Source organism: Pristiophorus japonicus, chromosome 5, assembly GCF_044704955.1.
Source record: "Pristiophorus japonicus isolate sPriJap1 chromosome 5, sPriJap1.hap1, whole genome shotgun sequence".
Lineage (NCBI taxonomy): Eukaryota > Metazoa > Chordata > Chondrichthyes > Pristiophoridae > Pristiophorus > Pristiophorus japonicus.
The window spans coordinates 50116916-50130511 of NC_091981.1; positions in this window are offsets into that span (position 1 = coordinate 50116916).

Here is a 13596-nt window from a genome sequence, read left to right on the forward strand (position 1 = left end):
TATGTGGCTCGATGTAAAATTTTGGCAGATAGCGTTCCTGCGAAACGCTTTGGAACATCTTCCTACATTAAATACATTACATAATTGCAAGTTGTTATACACCAAGAATGGATTGTCCATTTACAACATTACAACTTGACCAGAGGTAGAGAACGTGAGAGTAGGGGGCATGAGTTGGTAAACAAGCATGCAATTGTTACTGTTGCAGAATATGGGCAAATACTGACAAAAGTGCCCTGGCCTTGTACAAAACAAACAGCTGAGCCCCAATTGTAACTCAAGTTGCCTGGCCTAAACATCGGGGTTAAAGTATTTGCATTAACTTTGCATTGCGTGCAACATTTAGCATGATAAGATCGAGTTCTTTATATGCAGGGTGACTATATAGAGAGGGGGATTGCAGTAGGCAGGGATAGGCCTCGACATGCAGCTCCACCTTATGCTGGAGGTTACACCTCGGACTGTAACGTTCTTCCACTTCTTACAGTCATACTCACTGCTATCTTCCTTCTGCCACCTTGCTTAAAAAACTCTGAGGTAATAATTCAGATGATGGAGTTCACCCTCTCTTCTGCTTGCACATCATGACTTGATGCTCTTCCAAAGTGACCATGGGACAGGACTGATTCTGCATAGTCTTTACTACAGGGAAATGATCACACACCAATCTCAAGTATGCAATCGAGCAGGCTGCATCAACCATTGAGCAGAATACCATTAAATATCCACTCCCTCCACCACCGGCGCACCGTGGCTGCAATGTGTACCATCTACAAGTTGCATTGTAGCAACCCACCAAGGCTTCTCCAACAGCACCTCCCAAGCCCTTCACCTCTACTACCTAGAAGGACAAGGGCAGCAGATGCATGGGAACACCACCACCTTCAAGTTCCCCTCCAAGAGAGAAAACAGGGAATTATAGACCGGTTAGCCTGACATCGGTAGTGGGAAAATTGTTGGAATCAATTATTAAAGATATAATAGCAGCGCATTTGGAAAGCAGTGACAGGATCGGTCCAAGTCAGCATGGATTTATGAAAGGGAAATCATGCTTGATAAATCTTCTAGCATTTTTTGAGGATGTAACTAGTAGAGTGGATAAGGGAGAACCAGTAGATGTGGTGTATTTGGACTTTCAAAAGGCTTTTGACAAGGTCTCACACAAGAGATTAGCGTGCAAAATTAAAGCACATGGGATTGAGGGTAATGTATTGACGTGGATAGAACTGGTTGGCAGACAGGAAGAAGAGAGTAAGAATAAACGGGTCCTTTTCAGAATGGCAAGCAGTGACTAGTGGGGTACCGCAAGGTTCAGTGCTGGGACCCCAGCTATTTACAATATACATTAATGAGTTAGACGAAGGAATTGAATATAATATCTCCAAGTTTGCAGATGACATTAAGCTGGGTGACAGTGTGAGCTGTGAAGAGGATGCTAAGAGGCTGCAAGGTGACTTGGACAGGTTAGGTGAGTGGGCAAATGCATGACAGATGCAGTATAATTTAGATACATGTGAGGTTATCCACTTTGGTGCAAAAACAGGAAGGCAGAATATTATCTGAATGGTGACAGATTAGGAAAAGGGGAGGTGCAACAAGACCTGGGTGTCATAGTACATTAGTCATTGAAAATTGGCATGCAGGTACAGCAGACAGTGAAGAAGGCAAATGGCATGTTGGCCTTCATAGCGAGAGGATTTGAGTATAGGAGCAGGGAAGTCTTACTGCAGTTGTACAGGGCCTTGGTGAGGCCACACCTTGAATATTGTGTGCAGTTTTGGTCTCCTAATCTGAGGAAGGACATTCTTGGTATTGAGGGAGTACAGCGAAGGTTCACCAGACTGATTCCCGGGATGGCAGGACTGACACATGAAGAAAGACTGGATCAACTAGGCTTATATTCACTGGACTTTCGAAGAATGAGAGGGTATCTCATAGAAACATATAAAATTCTGACGGGATTGGACAGATTAGATGCAGGAAGAATGTTCCCGATGTTGGGGAAGTCCAGAACCAGTCTCAGGATATGAGGTAAGCCATTTAGAACGGAGATGAGGAGAAACTTCTTCACTCAGAGAATTGTGAACCTGTGGAATTCTCTACCGCAGAAAGTTGTTGAGGCCAGTTCGTCAGATATTTTCAAAAGGGAATTAGATGTGGCCCTTATGGCTAAAGGGATCAAGGGATATGGAGAGAAAGCAGGAATGGGATACTGAAGTTGCATGATCAGCCATGATCATATTGAATGGTGGTGCAGGCTTAAAGGGCCGAATGGCCTACTCCTGCACCTATTTTCTATGTTTCTATGTAAGTCATGTACCATCCCGATTTAGACATTTATCGCTGTTCCTTCATTGTCGCTGGGTCAAAGTCCTGGAGCTTCCCATCCAACAGCATTGTGAGAATACCTTCACCATATGGATGGCAACAGTTCAAGAATATGGCTCACCCCACTTTCTCAAAGGTAACTAGGGATTGGTAATAAATGCTGGCCTTGCTAGCAATGCTCACATCCCGAGAATGAATATTAAAGAAAAGACTACGCTACCATCCTGTCTGGGGATTTGCTTTTTTCTTGTAGCTTGATCCCAGGTATGCCAGCTGTTGTATATGCTGACTATGGATGTACTCTATCTGTAGTCACTGTGAGATTGTATAAGATGGAGACTTGTTTGCCTGATGTACTATCAATAAGTTTCACATTGTGTACATACATGCTGGCATCACTAGAGGGTGCAACTGGTGGAGACCGGGGGTTTCTTGCCCTGGTGGCAGGGCCCTGTATAAAAGTCTGCACACCATGCTTGCAGAGCACTCTCGAGTTTGGAATAAAGGACCAAGGTCACTACAGTTCAAGTACAACACATTGCCTTATGGAGTCATTCATAAGTACACTATAGACATAACAACTGGCGACGAGAATAAGGACTTTCACGTGATCATGGCTACCTTTGGCACACTAAAAGACTTTGCAGAGGGTGATGATTGGGATGCCTTCATGGAAAGGCTCAAACAATATTTTGTGGCAAACGACCTGGCAGGGGAGACGGACACATTGGCGGAGAAGCACAAGGCCATATTGCTGACCAGTTGTGGGACCGAGGTCTACCGCCTTGTCAGGGACTTTCTGGGACCCATGAAGGCCAAGGATAAGACATACGAGGAGCTGACTGAACTAATTCACGACAAACTTAAACCAAAGGAGAGCCTCCTCACGGCCAGGCACAGATTCTACACGCACTGCAGAGCTGAGGGCCAGGTGATTGCAAAATATGCTGCCGGCCTCAAGAGACTTGCGGCACCATGTGATTTTGGCATGCACCTCAACAAAGCATTGTGAGACATCTTCGTTATAGGAATTGGTCACGAGGGCCTCTTTCACAAGCTATTATCTGCCGACACCACAGTCAACCTACAGAAGGCGATCAGCATCAGTCAGGCGTTCATGACCTCGACCTGCAGCACCAAGCAAATCATTCAGCCTGTGGACTCAAACCCGGCACGTACTGAACACAGAATGGTGCCTTTCACAGGCAAGACTGTAGAATGTGGCTCTGCCCAGTGCAGAGAGCACAGACCTCAGGGTTCCAGAAGTCAGAGTCCGCCGAGGGGTGCTAATCGAGTAGCACCATGCTGGTGTTGCAGAGGAAACCATAGGGCTCACCAGTGTCGGTTTGCAGAGTACGTATGCAAAGCCTGTAACACGAAGGGCCACTTCCTGCATATGTGTAAAAGCAATACGACTCACCGTCTAGCAGAGGAGTCGGTAGATGACTTTGAATCCAGCGGGGAGTATGTTGGTTTGGCCAGAGTGGCAGCTCAGCCCCAAGAAGAAGTGTATGGAGTGTATAGCTGCACCACCGATTGTGCTCCAGTGAAGATGGAAGTTGAGATAAACAGCGTTCCAGTCTTCATGGAAGTGGACACGGGAGTAAGCCAGTCAGTGATGAGCCAGGATGCTTTCGAGAGGTTGTGGAACAAAAAATGACCCGAGCTGGTTCCAGTACAGGAAAAGTTGCGCACCTACACCAAGGAGTTGATCCCAGTCCTTGGTTGTGCAGATGTAAGTGTAATCCATAATGGCGTGGTGCACAAGTTACCTCTGTTGCAGGTGATGGTCCAACGCTACTCGGAAGAACGTGAGTGGGGGCAAGATCCAGTGGAAATGGGAAGACCTCTTCACTCCAGAAATCGATGTCCTCCATGCTCAGAGGCAGAGCAAAACCTCACCTTCGCTTGGGCCAGGCACCAGAGAACAGACCAGCGCAGCACCTGAGGCACAGACCGTCCAGCACGACTGCGTGGCAATGATCCGACCGGAACGATCTAAAAATACCTTCTGGCTCCAGTGGCAGGACTCCTGGGGAGGAAGATCGAATTCACAGGTACCCTTCAAGCAGCCATGGCAGAATCGCGGGAGAGAAGGATCAAGGCAGTCAACCTCGAGGACAGAGGCAAGATGGCGTCCCTGCTGCTGTGAGGAGCAGCGTGGCAGAAAAAAAGAAGGCCGCGGCAACATCACGGGGTGCAATGCTGAGGGACCAACACTTGGGGTCCAACAAAGGATCTAATTGGGGTAAAGCCAGCAGGGTTCTCTTAAAGGAGACCTGCAACCAACTGAACTTAAAGAGACATTGTATGCAAGGCAATCAATGTATTGAACCGATCAAGATTGTGAACTGAATGTTGTGGCGAGCTGTCGGTAACAGTCCAAATATAAAGAATCAAATGTTGTTGCGAGATGTTGGGAATAGAGTGTCCCCTAGAGCAGCAAGCGAGCGAATTTGGGAGGGTAAGGGCGCTGAGCCTGATACCCTGCCCCAGGTCTATCCCATGCTGCAGGCACCCGATGGCACCATTCGCCACAGACCTGGAAATGAAAACGGCACTAATACGCGCAGTCGGCTGCCGTTGCCCACCACTCAGGTGGAGACGGCGCAGCACCAGGACCCAGTCATTACTTCGGCCATGTCTGGGAGTGAAAGGTCAGAACCAACGAGTTCCCCAAACGGGACTTGGAACAGCCAGGTTCCCAATACCGTTAGAGAGCAGGCAGAAGACTCTGCAGCCCTCAAAGGAGGACAGGGAGGCCACACACTTCTGTGGCTCTGCCCACCACTAGGCAACGGCAAAGGCCCTGAGTCCTGGCTCGGTTAGCGAACCAAGCCCACCCTGCTAGCAGGGGGCGCAGTGCTACCATCAGACGACTAGGACCCCGTCCATTTACTCTGGAACTAGCATCCTTGCATACCTGTACGGCTACCTCAGTACTGACCATGACTAAACCATGAATGCAACCTACCCAATCCTGGCGTACGACTGTAAAACTTAACGAATGTAAGTCACTGAACTCAGGTGCCATGATACAAACTGAAAAAAAAATGTTTCTTTCTTTCTTTGTACTTGCACTGTATTTGATCCTGTATGTTAATGTAATGGGCCAGCTGCATGATCTCGCTGTGGGGGGGGTGGGTGGGAAATGGATGTATGTAACCATGGACACAAACATGGATCACACCCAGAACACACTGGGACCTCCACCGCATCATTGAACCATCCAATCCGATAACCACTACCCAACGTTGTGGCAGAAGGACTTGGGGGTTAATAAGGAGAGGGCCAAGCCAAAGCACAGCCAAGGTGCAAGGGCTATTGGCACTTAAGTCTGGAGAGAGCTAAGCCAGAGCACATAGTGCAAATGTAATCGGCACAAAGGACTTGGGGGAGAGTGATGTTGTATATGCTGACTATGGATGTACTCTATGTGTAGTCACTGTGAGATTGTATAAGATGGAGACTCGTTTACCTGATGTACTACCGTGTACATACATGCTGGCACCACTAGAGGGTGCAACTGGTGGAGACCAGGGGTTTCGTGTCCAGGTGGCAGGGCCCTGTATAAAAGGCTGCATACCATGCTTGCAGAGCACTCCGGAGTTTGGAATAAAGGACCAAGGTCACCACAGTTCAAGTACAACACATTGCCTCATGGAGTCATTCATAAGTACACTATAGACATAACACCAGCAACATTCTTGAAGGTTCAATTTACAGCAATGAAGCACAAATCCAAATTTGTAGGTGAAGGGGGAGTCATTGGAATTCAGAAGCTCCTTTGGTTTCTTGACATTATTATTACCCAATTCTGTTAACCCCGACACAGGAGTTGGCAATGATATAGTTTATGTCAGTATTCTTCTAAGTGGCATTCTTGCTTTGCTGTCCATCTCATTTTGTTAATTTTGAGAGAGTTAAGGGTTACTCAATTTGCTTGACGCACAGAAACAAATAGCTGTAGCTTCTGCTGTGCGTTCGAAAGCGATCTAGAACTTTTCTAGGTCATTGAATAGTCCGTCCAGTGCAGAGAGACGATTTTAAATTTTAATGAATACTGAGCATGAATGACGGATTCAAAGTTTTGGAATTATTACAAATGGTCTGTTGTCAATGATCAGTTCTACCTGGGAGGAGAGAAGGGGCCGATTTGCATGGGCTCCTTCAGGGTGGTAGCACTCCAAAAATTGCCGCCATGTTCCCGCTTCTGATGCACCCGTCGGCATTTAAAAAATCATTCCCAGGATGTGGGCATCGCTGCCCAGGCCGACACTTATTGCCAATCCCTCACAACTGAGTGGCTTGGTGTGGGACTGGACTTACATATAGACCAGACTTTGTAAGGACGGCAGGATTCATTCTCTTAAAGAGCATTAATGAACCAATTGGGTTTTTACGACAACCCAACTGCTTCATGGTCACTTTTCCTGATGCTGGATTTTTATTTCCAGAATTTTTTCAAATTCTCACACTACCATGGTGTGATTTGAACTCGAATTCCATGGATTACGAGTCTAGTAACATTGTGGAAATAGGTGACTAGAGCACCCACCTATTTCAGGCGAGAATATGCCAAATCAGGCTTAAACATTGCTAAAGAGACCTTGCCATGCGCAAATTGGTACCGCGTTTCCTACATTACAACAGTGCCTATACTTCATTATTTCATTGGCAAGTACTGCTTTGGATGGCTGGAGGTCATGAAATACATTACATAATTGCAATTCTTTCTTTTATACACTGCAACTATACCATTAACTGCAGCAACTATAACCAAAGTATATGATAGTCTTTCAGTTTGGTCTCATTTGAACACTGGAATTGTGGTTTTGAAGTTTTCTTCAATTTATCTGTAATGCACTGTTTAGATTGATTGAACTATTGATGGCACAGTGTTAATATTGGATTCAGACACGACCTACAGGGGATTGTTATATTTTGTAAAAACAAAAAGGTTAGAACATGGAATAGAATTGTGGGCTTTTTAAAAATAAAATGGTAAATATGTTATCTTACTTCTATCATCTTTGTAATCCCTGGACTCCTACTTGGAGAACACAGAACCAAACGTTTGCATCTCCATGATCTCAAACATTACTCCTCTGTGCGAACAGCCAGTAGAGGGCACTGAAATACAACCGAACATGGAACCTTTATTCATTTACCCTTCCTTCCATCTATTGGGCCCTTGACCATCGGTTGGTGTTGTACTTGATCCAGCCAAGATTGATAACTTGCCATCTGGGCAACACCCAACACTGAACATCAACCAAGAACCCAGGCTTCCCAATACATAGTTCATCTGTTACATTATTGTGCTGCCATGCAAGATGCAATTGAACAGAAATAGTGGATAAATGGTCCATGGACTAATAAACTGAACTATTTACGTGCTTGCTTTTGTTTGAATGGTAAATAAAAACATTTTTCAGTCCAGACAAATTCAGTGCTTTTTTTTCTTATGCCAAAGATGTGCCAAGATCCTGATTCAGATTCAGTTTTCATTGAAGCTACCGAGTAATTGGGGTTAAAGTTTTAGTTTTATAGATCATTACATTACCTTCATATGCCAAAGATCTCTGGTGCTGTCCAAAAAAATGGCATCCAGGAATAGGCATGTTCCTGCAACATTTCCCACTGTATCTATCTACACAGGGAATGGTATGGAATCCAATCTGTCTCAGGATAGTGTGGAATCAGGGTTGAAACGGTAAGTGGTTTAATGATACGAATGAAATATTGAAGCACTTATCCTTTTGACTACAATGCTCCAGTATTTCCAAATAATCTACATTAATACTGACCATCGTAAGTACTGCCACATAAATGAATTGCCTTAAAAGGGCAAGAACATTAGGGTGTACACTGAACTCAAAAACAAATCAGAAAATTCAATTGTGGGCACATCTCTTACTGGCACTGGTTCAAATTCAATCAAACCAATCTTAGTTAGCTAAACCTGTATGGATTTGGTTGTCTCTCACTCTTTGGTGAGTGAGTACAACAGTGACTACACCCCCAAAAAAGTACTTCATTGGCTGTAAAGTGCTTTGAAACGTCCGGTGGTCATGAAAGGCGCTATATAAATGCAAGTCTTTCTTTCTTTGCTACCGGTCCTTACGGTCATTGATCTGTATATTAGAACTGGGAATGGAAACTTGGCTGAAAAGAAACAAACTGTGCAAACAAGCTGCCTCTACTTCATCATATCCCACTGTGGTCGACCTGTTGGGCTGAATGACCTGTTTCTGTGCTGTAAATTCTAAGTAATGGCCCAGCTTTTCCACAATTGCTTATCAAGAACTAAACTAAGTAGGCTCTAAGTTAATACACTTGATTACCGTATATACTCGCGTATCCTACGATCTCACGTATCATGCGACCCCTAAATTTTCGTCCCCAAAACATGATTTTATCATATATCTTATGTATCATGCGAGTCACTTTTTTGAGATACCAGATGACACTAGGCTAGGCTTTCAAACAAGTTTAACAAGTACCCAACACGTAACAAGTACCCTAACACATAACAACGATCGAATACAGACCTTAACAACCGAATCATGAAACGACTCTTCCGCCGTAAACAACCGAATGAGAAACAGCTGTGTCCGAAACTGGAGAAAACAAAAAGAAAAATTGAAGGAAACTCCTTCCTATAAATGTGCAAATCGCGGGTCAAAATGTCATTGGCCGCATTTAGAAGATAATGTATCAAAGTGGGTGTCCGTAAATCGAGAAAATGGTTATATTATAACACGATCTAAAATAAGACTTTATGCTTTACGAGAAGCAAGAAAAATGGGCATTCGTGTGTTTACTGCATGTCCCGGATGGTGTACGCGGTTCATGAAAAGACATGACTTTGTGTTAAGAAGAAAAACAAAAATTGCACAGAAACTCCCAAAAGAATTAAAAGAAAAAGTGACTAGTTTTCAAACATTTGTAATCAAACATCGCAAAGCTAATGGATACGGTCTGCTTAACAGCCTAACAGCCTAATCTTGGCCAGCACTTCACACCCGCAAATTTTGTATCTCGCGTATCATGCTACCCCCCCAAATTTAGGTTACAATTTAGGTCTTCAAAAGTCGCATGATACGCGAGTATATACGGTAAATGGAAATATAATTAAATACATTCTGATAAGATCAAATCCTGTCTAAAAGATTGAGGTCTAGAAATTCATCTCGGCCGCCCATTATACGCAGCTCCTGATATTCAGTTCCATTGCAGTCAGGCGCTGTGTATAACGGACGGCTGATACGATACCCCCGTTGTGCACCATTGCCCGAGGTGAATTTCTAGGCCTGAGTGTCACAATCAACGCCCCTTTAAAAAAAGAAGATTTTATAGATTTGTTCAATCATGATATTGCAAAATATGTATTTGTAATATTATGATACGAACTTTATTTTCAATAGTATTTGGAAGAAATTTGCATATTATCCAATTAGCTTCAAGTAAAATAGAAAGTTGTGCAGGATTTTGCTTCTAATCATTGAATTAAATAACATATACAGCCAAGAAACAGGCCATTCGGCCCAACCAGTCCATGCCAACATATATGCCCCACTCACGCCGTCCTCTAACTCTGTCAGCATTACCCTTTATTCTCTTCTCCATCATTTGCTTATCTAGAATCTGCTTAAATACATCTATACTATTCGCCTCACCGTGGTAGCGAGTTCCACATTCTCACCACTCTGGTTAAAAAAGTTTCTTTAATCACGATGTCAAAGTGTGACACAGGAAGTATGACATGACAAACAGGAAATGCATGCAGCCATACATTTGTTGAATATGAACATAAGTCTAAGGCCCTAGTAACTTTCATGGTACTGCTTCAGTCATGGAGTGGGGATGGGACTAATGTTAACCCAATCCCCCATTGGGAACAGGGTGGGAGGGATATTAAGATGGAGCGTTCAGCTTTACCAACTGCAGGAATCCCACTGGCCATCAATTTAACTGTTAACTGCAGTTCGGTGGCTGAGGCCCTGTCAGAAGCAGGCAGAAGTCTCCTAAAGTTGTACAAATTGGGGTCTCATTATATCAACGGGACCCCGGTTGGATTTGAACTCAAGCCTGAGCTTGGAAGTCGGTCCGGCTCTCCCGCCAGGTGAAATCAGGTCAGAAGCTGTCAGCAGGAGGAGGAGGCACTCCATAGCAAGTGGAAATCATTCCTTAATGGGGCCAGGAGGAGCAGGTGTTTTCCTCTGGGTCCCACAAGGTCAAAGCCACCTCCCACCCCTCCCACACCCAACCCCTTCCCTCCTACAAGACTCTCCAAAAATCCTTCTTTACTACTTCTGGCTGGCTAGGCTTCCTTGATGCCAGAAATTCTGCAACCACTCACTGGCCGTTTCGAGCAGACAGTTGGCAGTCGGCATGACAACAAGGCCCAGGGAGTTAAAATACCCCGAGCCCTAAATCTGGATCTGAAGGTGCATGTTGCACTTGTCCCGATCCCCAACAGCCCCGCGAGTTAAAATCCACCCCATGGTCTGGTACTGGACTGACAACCTTGTCACATCTCATCAATGTTCGAGAGAGTGGATTCCTCGCGTCATACATACAACACTTGGGAGACAGCTTTAAAAAATCCGACAACTCAAAACAATGCACAACTGAAAAAAGCATTTTGAAAAAAAGCCTTTAACATAGGCCACAGTCTCAAAGTGACTGAATTAGTTAAATTTCCCTTTTTATTACATTTGTTTTCCAGAATATTTATTAGTGTTTTGGGACCACATTCCACAATTTAGTTTGTTTTTTCAGTGAAAACTGAAACCCTGTGCTCTCTGAATTAAACTCTCTGGCAAATTAGTTATAGATATGAGTTCAAACAATGGTGAATGAGACAGTGTAGGAGGAGACCTCAATGCCCAGTTCTTGGTAATCTTCCTCAGTTTTAAGGCTCACTAAATAAATCGCAACTTCTGGGCTCTATTTACATAGAATCAGATAGCACAGTAAGAGGCCATTCGGCCTATCATGCCTGTGCCAGCTCCCTAAAAGAGCTATCCAGTTAGTTCTACTCATTGCTCTTTCCCCATAGCCTTAATATTTTTCCTTTTTAAATAGAGAGCCAATTCCCTTATCAAAGTTACTGTTGAATTTGCTTCCACCACCCTTTCAGATAGATCATTCTAGAAGATAACAACTCGCTGAGTAAAAAAAGATTCTCCTCATCTCCCTCCTGGCTTTTTTGCCAATTATTTTCAATTTCTATCCTCTGGTTACCGATCCTCCTGCCAATGGAAACAGTTTCTCATCTTTGATAAATTTGTAAAGTTAAAGCTAAAGCCTATAAAAAATCCCGAATGATCTTTACTAATTAGCTGGTGATTGAATTAAACAGAAATAATTCCAAAGTATTGTGAATACCAATCCCTTTTCTAGCTTCACCAGATGCTTCCCCACATCACATGGGTTAGTTTCACTGTTCAGGATTATCATTTTGAATATAAGTTGGCAATTATTTATTTGCCGCCGTACATTACATTTGAAATGGTCATTCAGGTGAAATGGTTTAGTCATTCCTCCCTTAGCCTGCTGAACATTTCACACTCAGAGCTACACCGGGTTCCATTCTGATCTATCTAATTGTAGCTAGAAAATCACTTGCAATGGCTTCTCTTCCCACTCCCACATCGTTACCTCTGGTATCCCCCAAGGATCTATCCTTGGCCCCCTCCTATTTCTCATCTACATGCTGCCCCTTGGTGACATCATCCGAAAACACGGCGTCAGTTTCCACATGTACGCTGACGACACCCAGCTCCAACTCACCACCACTTATCCCGACCGCTCCACGGTCTCTAAATTGTCAGACTGCTTGTCCGACATGCAGTACTGGATGAGCAGAAATTTTCTCCAATTAAATATTGGGAAGATCGAAGCCATTGTTTTTGGTCCCCGCCGCAAACTGCATTCCCTAGCCACTGACTCCATCCCTCTCCCTGGCATCTATCCGAGGTTGAACCAGACTGTTCGCAACCTCGGTGTCATATTTGACCCTGAACTGAGCTTTCGACCACATATCCGGGCATAACTAAAACCTCCTATTTCCACCGCCGTAACATTGCCCGTCTCTGTCACTGCCTCAGCTCATCTACTGCTGAAACCCTCATCCATGCATTTGTTACCTCTAGACTTGACTACTCCAAAACACTCCTGGCTGGCCTCCCACATTCTACCCGGCGTAAACTTGAGGTCATCCAAAACTCAGCAGCCCGTGTCCCAACTCACACCGTTCACCCATTACCCCTGTGCTCGCTGACCTACATTGGCTCCCGGTTAAGCAAAGCCTCAATTTTAAAATTCTCATCCTTGTTTACAAATCCCTCGCCCCTCCCTATCTCTGTAAGAGATGCCTGCGCTCCTCAAATGTTGTCTTCTTGAGCATCCCTGATTATAATTGCTCAACCATTGGTGGCTGTGCCTTCAGCTGCCTAGGCCCCAATTACTGGAACTCCCTCCCTAAACCGCTCTGCCTTTCTACCTCTCTTTCCTCCTTTAAGACGCTCCTTTAAATCTACCTCTTTGATCATCTGCCATAATTTCTTCTTATGTGGCTCGGTGTCAGATTTATTTATTTATTTAGTTATCCATTTATTTATTTACTTTTGTCTTATAACACTCCTGTGAAGCGCCTTGAGATGTTTTACTACGCTAAAGACACTATATAAATACAAGTTGTTGTTGTATACCTATATAGCACATAACCATGCATTTCCTGCAGGGGGCAACATCAGACATTTTATTTTTGAGGCCTTTCAATCACCATTCACTTTATTCAATTATTCATCTTTTTCCAAGCGTTCTTACTCCACTCCCCTCTGCTTGCTGCACACTCCCCACCCCTTCCTTTCCCAGTCTGGACAGGATTGCGTTAGTTACTCTGAGCTGAGTGATCACTGCTCTCACGTTAGCTACGTGAGTTTTTGGATGTCTGGTGGGTCATTACAAACAGAGGTTGAGGACGACAATTAAAATCAATTTATGCTGCTGAGAAAAAAAAACTATTAACCTTTAAAGTAGTAATGCAACAAAACATAGCTTTCAATTTAATTTTAAGGCTCCTGATTTGGGACTTGTAGATAAGTCAAGGGCATCATCAAGGTGCTAATGTTGTCCATATTTAATTACGTTATTTTACAAAAAATTCCTTATAGAAGGGCTATATGTTTTTGCCCAGTTAAATTGCATTGTAAATTCAAATAAAAATTCCAGACAATTATTTCCTGATTTATAGAG